This window comes from Equus przewalskii, chromosome 4, assembly GCF_037783145.1.
Source record: "Equus przewalskii isolate Varuska chromosome 4, EquPr2, whole genome shotgun sequence".
NCBI lineage: Eukaryota > Metazoa > Chordata > Mammalia > Perissodactyla > Equidae > Equus > Equus przewalskii.
In genome coordinates this window covers 10,257,559-10,267,530 of record NC_091834.1, presented here as the reverse complement: position 1 = coordinate 10,267,530, position 9,972 = coordinate 10,257,559, and the positions used below count along the sequence as shown (strand labels likewise).

Genomic DNA, 9,972 nt, shown 5'->3' with positions numbered 1-9,972 from the left:
GATCTCCCATTTCTCAAAATTCAGCATTAAGAAAGTGAAGTGACAAGCCACACAATGGGAAAAGATATTTTCAAAACTGCAACTGGAAGAGAATTAGGTTTTGTAATATAAAAATAACCCCTTCAAATTGATGACAATGAGACAAACAGCCCAATAGAAAATGGGGATATCATTTCAACAAATAATTCACAGAAAAGAATTCATGTGAAAAGATGTTTGAAGTCATTAGTAATCAGGGAAATGCATTTTAAATCACAATTGGATGTCATTTCACCCCCTTCAAATTAGCAAAAAGAAAAATCTGAGCTTTTCAAGTCTTGGCAGGGATGTGAAGTACCTGGAAATCTAAAAAGTTGATGGGAGTGTAAATTGGTACAATTACTTTGAAAAAAAAACTTGGCATTATTTAGTCAAGTTAAAAGTAGATATACACTAAATATGACCCAGTAGTTTCATTCCTAATTAATAACCTGGAGCATGGATCAACAAACTATGACTTGAGGGTCGAATCCAGCCCAACTCTTGTTTTTATAAGTAAAAATTTATTGCAATACAGACATGTCCATTTATTTATGTATTGTCTATGGTTGCTTTCACAATATACGGGCAGAGTTGAGTAGTAGTGATAGAGACCTTATGGTCCTCAAAGTCTAAAGGATTTACTATTTAGCCCTTAAGAGAAAAAATTTGCCAACTCCTGACCTAAAGAAATTCTTCCATTTACCCACCAAAAGATGTCTATAAGGATATTTAGAGCAGCACTGTTTTGAACAGCAAGAAACTGAAAGCAGCCCAGATGTCGATCAAAATAAATTGCTATAGAGCATAAAAACATGAGTTAACTAAAGTTTCAGACAACAACGGGATGAATCTCAGATGCATAATGCTGCGAAATAGAAGCAAGTCAAGAAAAATACAGGCAGTGTGGTTCTATTTACATAGATTTTATTGTGGCACTTTATTGTTTAGGTACATGAATGTGCGATAGTATTATAAATCAAAGCAAGACAACAAACTCACAATTCAAGGTAATGGTTATCTCTGAGTGGAGATAAAAAGGGACATGGTTATGAAAGGGAAGGAGGGTTTCAAAGTTAATGCTTTCCTTCTTAAACTCGGTGGACCATATCTAATGTTCTTTATGTTGTTGTTCTTAGTATCTTATTGTTATGGACTGAATAGTGTCCCCCAAAATTCACATATTGAAGCACCAACCCCCAATGTGACTGTATTTGGAGATAGGGGCTTTAAGGAGGTAGTTAAGGCTAAATGAAGTCATAAGGGTGGGACTCTAATCCAACTGAGCTGGTGCCCTCATGAAAAGAGTAGAGGACTCCAGAGTGCTCTCTCTCAATGTATGCACAGAGGACAGGCCATGTGAGGACGCAATGAGAAGGTGGCCGTCTACAAGCCAGGAGGAGAGCTCGCACCACAAACCCAATTTGCTGGTGCTTGATCGTGGATTTCCACCCTCCAGAACTCTGATAAAATAAATGTTGTTTAATCCACTCTGTCTGTGGTATTTTGTTATGGCAGCCCAAGCGAGGTAATACACCTATGAACATGTTTACAAATGTTTTATCTATTTGATATTTTTAATTAAAACTATGAGAGTAATAAGACCTCTCTGAAGGGATATTTAAGCTGAGTTTTAAATAATAAGTAAAGGTATTAAGTACACTATTTACATCTGTCAAGTGATCAAATGCATTGGCATTTATTTTGTGTCACTTTGGGCATTTGTATCTTTAAAGAACTTTGTCCATTTCATCTAAGTTATCAAATTCATTGGCATAATCATACTTTTTTTTTATTATTCTTTTAATGCCTTTAGAATGTATGTTCACATCCCTCTTTTATTCCTGACACTGATAATTTGGCTTTTCTGTCTCTATTCTTTATCAGTTTATTTAGAAATTTATCAGTTTTGGATCCTTTCAAAGAGCCAACTTTTGGGTTCACTTTTTTATTGTTTATTCATTTTTCATTTAATTGAAATGTCTGTTATTATCTTTAATTTTCTTTTCCTTTTTATTTTTGGGGTTAATTTGTACTTCTTCAACTTGTCAAAATGAGACCTTAAATCACTGATTTTAGCCTTCCCTCTTTTCTAATATAAGCAGTTAGAGACATAAATTTTCTCTCTATGAATTACTTCAGGTACGTCTCACAAAATTTGATATGTTGTGTTTTCATATTCATACAAGATGTTTTCTAACTTCTCTTTTATTTCTTCTATGACTCACAGGCTATTTGGAGTGGTTTGCTTAATTTCCAAATATTTGAAGATTTTTGGGGTTTTTTCCAGTTTTAATTTAATTCTGTTGTGGCTAAAGAACAAACCTTGTATGATTTCAATCCTTTAATGTGCTCAGACTTGTTTTATGGCCCAGCATATAGTCTATTTTGATGAGCATTCCATGAATCCTTGAAAATAATAAGTACTCTGCAATTGTTGAGGGTACTGTTCTTTAAATGACAATTAGGTTAAATTGGTTGATAGTAATGTTCGAATCTGTTATACCCTTCCTGATTTCTGTCTCCTTATACTATTAAGAGAGGATTGTTAAAATGACTATTTTTAAATGTGGATTTGTCAGTTCTGTCAGTTTTTATTTTATGCATCTTGAAATTCTGTTATTAAGTGCCCACACATCTAAGATTGTTATATCAACAAATGTTTTACAAACATTTTTTTTCTTTAACTCTTCTCCATACCTTCTCATCAGGGAAAGACTAAATTTTTTAATAAATTATATAAGCAGTAGGTTTTTCAATGTAAAGAATTCGAATTAAAAAACACAGAGCAAAGGGGCTGGCCACGTGGCTGAGTAGTTGGGTTCGCGCGCTCTGCTGCAGGCAGCCCAGTGTTTCGTTGGTTGGGTCCTGGGCGCAGACATGGCGCTGCTCGTCTGGCCCGCGCTGGGGCGGCGTCCCGCATGCCGCGGCTACAGGGACCCATGGCTGAGAGTGTACAACTATGTCCTGGGGGGCTTTGGGGAGAAAAGAGGAAAAAATAAAATCTTTAAAAAAAAAAATACAGAGCAAAATGTCAAAGCCCCTCACCTTCAACTTCAACTTCTTCACCTTCCTCCACTTACTGCTCAGATGCAAAGTGTCAAGAGGTTGACAAAATATCCAATCTTCAAGCTGTACTCTTTTTTTTTTTTTTTTTAATTTATGAGGTTTTTATTATTTTTTTTATTTTTTCCTTTTTCTCCCCAAAGCCCCCCGGTACATAGTTGTGTATTCTTCGTTGTGGGTTCCTCTAGTTGTGGCATGTGGGACGCTGCCTCAGCGTGGTCTGACGAGCAGTGCCATGTCCGCGCCCAGGATTCGAACCGACGAAACACTGGGCCGCCTGCAGCGGAGCGCGCGAACTTAACCACTCGGCCACGGGGCCAGCCCCTTCAAGCTGTACTCTTGACCTAGGAGAAGTTTGAGACCAAGCTGCGTGTCTTGGTCCGATGCTGAAAGCAATCAGTTTTTATGCCCTTCACTATGGACGAGGCTGGAAAGACAGGTTGTGTGATAGTTGGGGTCAGAATGAAGAAACTAGAGAATTCCTCCAACTTGTGGAGACTAGTTTTCTGAACATGGTTTAGCTATTTGGTGATGTGACATCCTATTGAAATATCCTGACTGAATTACGTGAAAGGTAAATACACATGTGTTTGTAATGTAAAACCACTTTGTACCATGCTTCTTTTGTACCCTATTAGTAGATCTCATCAAGATTTGAATATTCTAGAAACGGAATCAGTATGTCTCCAATGCTCAAGGAGTAGAAGTATACTCATAAGTTTAAAGTATCAGGGGAATGGTCAGTGAATATCCTATTCTCTAAATATCTTTTTTAAAACTCTATTTATACTATTTTCCTCTCCACAGTTTGACTAAGAAAAGTCTTTAAAAGATAGCTAATCATCATTAAAAATTGGTTTCTTAGAAGCTCTAAAGTCACCCACCACTTACACTCTCTAGTTTCATTGCTAAAGTTTTTTTCATTGCTAAAGTCATTTTTCCCTTTCCCTTAGCAAGACAAAGAATGTGGAATATTTCCTGTGTGAAGCTGTGTCAATAGTCTGGGACATGAAAAATAACTTAGAATTTTACTTATCCCTCCCAAAGATTGTTTGTTGACTAATTTCACCGTCCATTGCAAGGTGAACTTTTAAGGTGAAGATAACAAAACTTGGCGCTCTGAATCTGACCTCTTGGATTTCCCCTAGGGGAGAACTGTAAAAGAATGACATGATTTTATATGTAGTAGATCTCAGATGTTTATGTTCTAACGCATATGTAATTTTCACTTGTGGCACATAATGGTTCTGTAAGAACATGTTTATCTTTTGAATCTATTTCCACTTTTATGATGTAAACCTTAACGTGATATTTCATAAAGTCACTGCCTTCTCAAGTTTCATGGGGGAGCTCCTCCTTTTCGTGCGCCAGAATTTGATGAAAGTTAATCACTTCTGTGTATCCATCAAGTTCACGTCATTATACAATTCAATATATGAATAATAATAAATAATATTTGTACGGTACCTTATGTTTTCCATGACTCCTTAACAATAAATATTTCATTTGCGTATCTCGTTGATTCAAGATTTCACATTTAGCCTCTCCAACATCAGGATCCATCTTATAGTTGATGGTGCTACAGTTCACGTGGCAGCATTTTTTCCTTTCCTTAGTTGTACATAAAGTAATTGTGTCTTATAAGCAATCATATCTTAGATGCTATGAAATAAAGTAATCTGACCAAATCTTCCATTTGGTATAAATAATAGTAATTGTGCTGTTGGAGGAACTGAGGCTAAAAGAGGTAAGATGTTTTTCACAAAGGTTTATAGGTAGGTAGTAGTGGATCTTGAATTTGAAATCTGATTCTTGAACCATTATTTACAACAAAGATGTACACGCAAAGTGGCCAGATGGTGCGGAAAGAGAAGGCGGCATCAAAGAATGGTCTAGACACCAAATTGTAGGTGAGGAGCCAGAATACAAATCATCTACTTCGCGTCTCTGCATCATCTGCACTTGCACCCTCTGCCTCAACATACCCACTCATATATCCAACCACAGATACCCTTTGTCTTATCTAATAATTCCAGTCTGCCCATTTCTGTTCTAAAAGTCATAACTCGAAATACTCAGACTTAGTATATTACATTTTCCTCCATGTTGTAACTAACACCCATTCCACTCAGGACACTCCAACACCACAAAAGTAATTCCCCTGGCATTCTTCGGATTATATCACTCACATCTCAGAAACCCAAATAAGCTTCCAATCACCTCCTTTTCCATGTTGTCTGGATGCTGAATGTGTAGGAACAAACCGCCAGCGTACCTATAAGATCAAAACAATCAGATTTTCCAAACAAATATACAAGACAAACTAATGCTTTCAGACATGTTAAAACCCAAATAAGATCAACGAAAAGCCCAAATGATCAGTGACCTAGAAAACAATCATAACACCTTAGCAGCTTATTGGGATACGTTTTAGAGGAATGTATATTTTATGATCTCGAAGTTATCATATTAAGTTTTGGAAGGCTGCTCAGTTTGAACAAAGAGTAAGCAGATTTCATTAAATTCAGTAGTACAGTAGTCCCTTGTTATCCGTGGGGGATACATTCCAAGACCCCCGGTGGATGCCTGAAACCACAGATAGTACCGAACTCTATACATGTTTTTTCCTACACACGTACCTATGATAAAGTTTAATTTAGAGATTAGGGAGAGTAAGAGATTAACAACAGCTAATAATAAATAGAACAATATACTATTATAAAAGTTACTGTAGATCTTAGCAACGTCAGCATATGATGCTTTTCTTTCCTTATTAAGTTTTTCCTTATTGAAAATTTTCCCCTTTTCACTTAAAGAAAGCACTTTCTGGCTTCTCTTTGGCATATCTGAATTGCCAGCATCGCTACTCTCGCGCTTTAGGGCCTTTATTAAGTAAAATAAGGATGACTTGAACACAAGCACTATGATACTGCGACAGTTGATCTGATAATCCAGATGGCTACTAAGTGGCTAACAGGCGGATGGCATATATTGTGTGGATCCACTGGACAAAGGAATGATTCATGTCCCTGGTGGGACAGAGAGGGACTGCATGAGATTTTATCATGCTCCTCAAAATGGCACACAATTTAAAATTTATGAATTGTGTACTTCTGGAATTTTCCATTTAATATTTTCAGGCCTCAGGTATCTGAAACTGCAAAAAGCAAAACTGTGGATAAGGAGGGACTACTCTATTTACCTTTCTGCTAACAGGAGCTTGAATATGGCAACAACCATCTTTTTCTCTGTGTATCTTCACCACCTAGTACCATGCCAGACCCTTGGCACTGGGTAGACCCACGTACATGGGTACCGGGCATAGAGGAACAGCAACTATGATTTATGTTATGATCTTGCTGTACAGCACCAAGTCATTCTGATACCGGCTCAACACGAGGTTGACATAAGGGAAGCCATAGTGTAGAAAAGAAACGATGTTGTAACTTTGAATGACCTCTGATTAACTAGCCCAGACATGCTCTGTAGATTTTATGGGCTTTCCCAGCTGCTGTAAGTTGATAACTTTGTTCTTTTGAGTTCCTTAAGAATGTGATGATCCCCATGCAGAGAGTCTACGCTGATGGCCATCATCGATGACAACTGAAGACCTGGATATAGGGTGTTGCTCCATCTCTGATTCATATCCAGTAACACAAGACTATCAGGAACTAACACCAGATGTCTACCCTTACCTGGAGATCAGACGGATACCTCCACCCAGAGACCAGCTGCCTCCTCACCCAGAGATCAGCCCCTATATGACTGGCCTGTAGTCTTCGTTCTGTAAGATGGTTCTTTCAGACATTAGTCAGCCATCTTCCCTCTTGCTAGCAAGCTGTAATAAACAACCCTTTCTCTCCTAGCACCTTACCTCTTGACTATGGGCATGTCTTGCAGTGGGCAGACAACCCCCCTTGGACAGTAACAATTCTGGGTGCCAAAAATTTTTTGAAGGAGAACATATTTTTAATCATAGAGGGAATATTTCCCCCTTTTAAATAAAAAACAAATTTCCAATGTAAGAAAACATTTTACTTTCTCAGTTAAATAAACAAAAATTCCATGAATAAACTCCCTGCATTTGGAGACAGTTAATATTGGGTGAAACTTTTCTCAATATTCTACTGTAAGTTCAACTTATTTAGCTTTCTAAGACAAAATGTAACAAATGAATCAAATAAATGTCAAGAGATGCATTTAAGGTTTAGATTTGCTTTTATTTAATGCTGGATGTCTTCCCGTCTCCTGTGGCTATTCTTCCCTTTAATACCTGAAGTAAGATGGCAACAACCTATGCGACATGTATTGTAGGAAGCCCAAGCCTTCGCCAAGATTTTAGAAGATTCCCAGAGGAAACTTACAAATTCCTGGTCACCTCCCACTCTTAATGTATGCCCCTTCTGAATTCTCAATTGGTCAACTGAGTTCAGAGAAAGACCAGTACTCATTGGTCAATACCTGGGTTGCTGTCCTCTCTCTGAACTTTCTTAATCCATGCTCTGCCCCACCCCTCTTCCTTCATTTTCTCAAAGGACCACTAACCACAGCTCTTCTGTGTAGCAGACATTTTATTGAAGGCTTAAGCTAGCAAATTAATTATGCACAGACAAGTTAGAATTAGCAATCACATAAAATTGACATAAAATTAGTATCAGACATGATTGTGTTAAGACCCAGAGGTCATCTCTACCACAGATAATATTTTGCGGGTCCTTTCTCCTCTCCAGACTCCACTTGCTTCCATTTCTCTGGGTCTCTTCTCTTGGCCATGACGTTTCTTCGCCATCTCTCCCTATGCCCACCGCACTTCCACTTGAACTTGGAGCCTCCTAATCACTCCCTTTATACAAGGGAAAAAAAATTCCTGGTTACTTTGTAATGCAGAGTAATTCAGGTCTTTATTGGCATTCATCTTCACTTTCCAGGCTGTGCCCTATAGACCTTTAGCATCAAATACGCTATTTCACTCTACAAAAGGGAAGTTTTACTCTAAGAGGAATTCTGCATTTCTCCTAGGCCCGCCAGCTTAGACTGAAAAATAATAAATAGATAAATAAATTTAAAATAACTTTTTTCCTTTTCTTAGTCGAGTTGTCATTAAGGAGTATACTTCATATAGATTGTTCCAGGGAAGAGGACAAAACTCCATTCTTCTGAAGTTTTTCCTGAGCTTTAATACATTTGGAGGAAACTGAAATGGTATTAAAACTGTGTATATCGTAAAACCTTGTGTTATAATGTCTCTAATTTGCTTTAAAATACTTCAGCACAGACAGCATGATGTAAATGGATGTGTGTGTTAATTTTAATCTACACCCTAGGGGCTGTCACTTATCCTCATCAGGAATTTACACTCAAAGGGGAAGTCAGCTAGTACTTAATCAGGAAGGGCACAGCTATCCAGAGGCTACAGCTATCTTTATCTTCAATCAAAACTAGACACTTTGCTAATTTACATATGGGGTATTGGAATGGATTTGTGTTGGTGAAGTTATTGGCTTGATCATTAGTGCAAAGCATGTTAGAAATGGTTAAATTAGTTAAACAAGTGGCATTTGAGATATGTGGTTCAATTCAATTACTTTTGGTGTGCCCTTACCTTACATGAACCGGCGAGCCCTCAACATGGCATCGGGGATAAGATTCCAGTCTCAATTTTAAAGGCTTATGGTTGTCTGCTGCCAATTATCAGATAAACTAAATTATGTCTTTGGACTGTGGCTACATCTGCTTCAAGTGACCCTTCCATTCAAGGTGTTTGCCGATCATCTAAAGAACAGACAGCTGGGTCTCCATGGAACTCGCAGAGTGAGTTGTGTGACGGTCTCTATGCCTGCTTGCTAAAAATGTTTCTCTAATAAATGTTTGTATGTGTGGCAGAATTTGTTCTGCGACCTTGTTTCCTTTAAGACCAGACTGTGGAGGATTAGCTAACTAGCAAAGCATTCATACTAGCGGCTGCCAATAGCTACCAAAAAGAACTTAGTAGTTGCGCATGACCAACTGACTCAGGTAGGTTCAAAACCCTGTGGGAGGGAAAGCTTCACTGTGGCAGGGTCAATATCTGCTCCTGCAGCATCCACACTGGGATGGACATGTAGCATATTCTTAATAATTTTGAATGAATGAGTAACTAGGGTACACCATAAATCTAACTAAGCTACTGGGAAGAGAAGAATGAAGAGGAAAATGGATTATACTTCTTCACTTTGTCGCTTTGGTGTGTCATATAGAAATCTGAATATGGATGTGATAGGGGTGAAATCAGACAGGCTGAGTAGATCAGGGCAGTCCTTCTCAAGGATTACCTGAATTACACACTTGTCAGCATGCAGGAGGGACCAGGCCCAAAAACTTTTGCAAAACTAAAGTGTTTGAAAAACTAAAGTAGGCACCACAACTACGAGTTTGTTGATTTATAGTGAGAAATAAAGGTCATATGGGCCAAAAATCTAGGGTCAACGTGACCAGGGAAAGTCCTATAAAAAGACCTTAATGGAAAGACAAGTCAAAAGGAGAAAGTTACCTGGTGAACATGAATATTGAGTAGATGAACCAACAAATCCCATACTTAACAGCCAGGTTATACTCTTTCATCTTATTTATCTCTACATTGGAGACAATGTTGACAATGGCACAAAAGTTGATGGCCAAGGCTCCCTCTCCATTGGCAAGTTCTGCTTGTCTTGCCGTCGTGTCTTTCTCTAGAAAAGTTATTCCTTAAATTTGGTTTCTGTCGAATCTTGCAATCCTGAGTTCATTATGTCACTTTTGGTAATTTTCCATTATGTTTTACTTTGTGATAAACATAGTGATCTGAATGACAAACCTTCAGAGGATATCTGAAGATAGTCTGTTCTAAGCTACCTTTTTTCCCTCAGATAT

At 37.9% G+C, this 9,972-nt stretch overlaps 1 long non-coding RNA gene across 1 annotated transcript; it reads right to left on the bottom strand.

Annotated features, from left to right (window-relative positions):
- Positions 1-7,640: 7,640 nt before the first annotated feature.
- Positions 7,641-9,005, bottom strand: LOC139083100 (uncharacterized). Its single transcript, XR_011539668.1, has 2 exons — positions 8,687-9,005; positions 7,641-7,927 (listed from the first exon to the last, which is right to left on the bottom strand). It is a non-coding gene; the product is annotated as an uncharacterized lncRNA (long non-coding RNA).
- Positions 9,006-9,972: the final 967 nt, after the last annotated feature.